General features: G+C 39.2%; 1 pseudogene; it reads right to left on the bottom strand.

The window, feature by feature from the left end:
- Positions 1-2,169: 2,169 nt before the first annotated feature.
- LOC103480782 (gastrula zinc finger protein XlCGF57.1-like) overlaps positions 2,170-3,334 on the bottom strand; it is a 5,453-nt pseudogene continuing 4,288 nt past the window's right edge.

The following is a 3,334-nucleotide window of genomic DNA, read 5'->3' as shown; positions in this document are numbered from 1 at the left end:
GTTTTAATACGTATGTAAAATTTATTTTTTTTAGGTTAGATGCTGCAGCTTTAAGCAGAGGTTCGGTGTGAGAGTCACTACCAGGAGGAGCAGAAGTGGCGCTCTGTCTGTGAAATATTACTACCTGTATTGCGTAGCAGCAGTTCAACAGCGAGAGCAGAACCAGCGTCTTACATCGCAGCTCGGAGACTGAAATAATTTTGCGGGTTATTTGTTTAGCTTTCTGACCGTCATGCTAATCCGGGTGAGTGTTTGTAGCTGTGCGCTGTTATTACGCAATAGTCAGCCACACCCGTACCTCCTCTCAGGCTCCTACTGACTGACTACTGACCAGCTCTTCGTCTAACGAGTCCGTGAAGCCTCTACCTCCTGAGTATTACCACAGATGAGTTTATAGAGGGTATTCTGTTTAAGCTGGAAGCGAGAAAGATGCGTCTAGACTCTAACTACCTTCAGATCCTGAGATTATGACCTTTTACAGTAAATGGATCAGACATCCAAATAGCCCGTGGTAGCCCAACTCCAAAAACCACCCCAGTTAACAGTAGCTTTCTCCATCAATAACGTGCACTTGTTACAGTCTAGATAATTTTAGAGACTCTGCACGAGTACCAAGGTCATTATTTATCATAAAGAAACGTCTGAAGCCCCCCATTCCACTAGGATCATGAACATTGATTTTATGTTAAGTCATAGGAATAACAATTATGGTTAATTAATTTAACTGTCCACAACATCAAGTAGACTTTAATATTTTATTAGCAAGCTTTAGCAGGGGAAAATGACATACAGCTATTCCAATCAAAAACCAAAAGTTCAAAATATAAAAGAATTTTAGAAAACACACTTCCTTTCTAGTCCCTATACTGTGTCAATAAACCTTAAGAGAGGCTTTGGGATGCAGTTCCACTCTTTCCCAGATGCTGAGTTGATCTTGGCAGCACAAAACTTTAATATCCATGGTCAGGGACCCATCTTGCCATAGCAGAGTCCTTTTTGAAAATAAATCCAAAGTTGAACTGTAGAATGTTCTTCATGAGCTCAGTTCTTTATCCATAGGTGATCTTTGTCTATCCCCCATGTCTACTGCAGCATCGTTGAGATGTTTCTTGGGTTGAGAGTTGGGCAGATGTCGAATCAGAACCCCGGGTTGTGGATTATCGGATCTTGTTCCTTTCTAGAGCAGCGCGAATTCTTCACCTTCCCGTGGTTTCAGAGTATAGCCCCAATCTTGATCCTGCATCTTCTTATGGCCTGGCCTCGATGGCTGCTGGAACAAAGAACCCCGTTCTTCTCCTGCCTCTACTTTTTATACCCTCGGTATTTCAGCCGTGTGCACATCTGTGACTTACACAACCATCTACTTTGCATCTTGGTTGTGCTTGCACCATTACATCAGCCACTTTGGCTAACTTCCTCTTTTAACATCTTGTGCTTTCGCTTATTTCACAATCCCATTCCCTGGTTTTTCCATTCTCACATTTCTTGCTCTTACGCAACCCCTTTCATTGTGACACAGTATTAAGACATCTCATCTAACTTGAATAAGATCCTTCATTTATGATTTTTCACATTTACTCTTTAAATCACATACTTCATTACATTGATTAGTGGTACATTATTAAAATAAGGATTACACAAGTTTTAATCACATCAAATCATAATACTGAATTATTTGTTCCTTCTGGGTTTCTATCACAATACAGATTATATAGGTTTCGTTACAATAGGGATTATATAAATTTCAATCAACATTAAATCATGATTCAAGATTACTTTTTGCCTCTGGGCTTCTATGATCGGTTTTCTGTGTGTCCTGGAAAGATCTCAATCAGTTCCAACCAGGTTTCACGACAGCGCTGCTTTACCTGCAATCTGATCCTCCATATGTCTTTTTTACTGCAGTGAGCCTCGATGTAGCCAAACTCCGTCAAGTATGGCATTGTTTTTATGCCATATTAGCTTTGTCGTGTTTATACATTTTGACGTGCTTTCATTTTCTGCCGCAACACACAAACTTCCCCATTCACTCAGTGCATTATAGTTCCACATCGCTTAGGATTTGTTGCTGCGCGTTTGCGCAGTGTGAAGGAAAGAGGAGACCAGCTGCACAGGCAGGCTGCGAAATGAGAAGCAGGTGATCGGTATTGGCAACAAGAGCCAATGATGGCCAATCATACACTTTTTCACGGAAATCGGCCCGATTATGATCGGTGACCGAGCGATCGGCACACCTCTAATAAGTACAAATAGACAAACAATGACAGCTTTACAAGTCTAAATCTGAAAGAATCCAAATCCATAGTTACTTCCAGATAGACTATTAATATCTCACTAGACAAAAAAAAACATTAAAATGCATGCATAACTTCATAAGACTTACCATCTCATTTAACCATATTAAATGAAAAGATAAGAGAATAAAGTGAAAGTTTAGTGTTTTAGATAAACGTCCTATTTTAAATGTTTTTCTTCTCCAAGTTCCAACATTATAGAAATTTTACTCAGCTGTAATTACTCTGATTCCAAACTGTGAGATATTGTCTTTTTGTACTTGAGGGTCAGATTATGCTGCTCATCCTGTATGAGTCCTCATGTGATCAGTTAAATTTCTCTGATAACTGAAGCCTTTTCCACAGGTCCCACATAAGAAATAATTCCTATTTGAATTTGTGTGTATGTGACCAATTAAACTGCTATTGTGTTTGTAACTTTTTCCACAGGTCCCACAAGAGTAAGGCTTCTCATCTGTATGCGTCTTCATGTGGCAATATAAACTACTGTTTCTGAAACTTTTCCCACAGCTTGTACATTTGAAAGGCATCTAACCTGTATGTATTCTCATGTGACCAGTTAGAATTGATTTTTGATAGAAACCTTTTCCACAGGTCCACATAAGAAAGGCTTCTGACCTGTGTGAATCCTCATGTGATCAGTTAAATTTACTTTATTGGTAAACATTTTTTCACAGCTTGTACACAAGAAACACTTCACTCCTGTGTGAATTTTCTCATGTGAACAACTAACTGAAACTTCCATGGGAAACTTTTTCCACAGGTCACACACATCAGAAAGGCTTCTCTCCTGTATGAATCATCATGTGACGAAGTAAATTACACCTGGCTCTAAAACCTTTTTGACAGGTCATACATGAGAAAGGCATTTCACCTGTGTGAATCATCAAGTGACGAAGTAATTTAGCTTTGGTTATGAAACTTTTTTCACAAGTCACACATGAGAAAGGCTTCTCACCTGTGTGAATCTTCATGTGATGAAGTAAGTTTGATTTAAATCGGAAGCTTCTTCCACAAGTCTCACATGAGAAAGGCTTCTC

The sequence above is a fragment of the Poecilia reticulata genome, linkage group LG2 (assembly GCF_000633615.1).
Source record: "Poecilia reticulata strain Guanapo linkage group LG2, Guppy_female_1.0+MT, whole genome shotgun sequence".
NCBI lineage: Eukaryota > Metazoa > Chordata > Actinopteri > Cyprinodontiformes > Poeciliidae > Poecilia > Poecilia reticulata.
The sequence above is the reverse complement of the archived record's forward strand: the minus strand, read 5'-3'. Positions and strand labels throughout refer to the sequence as shown.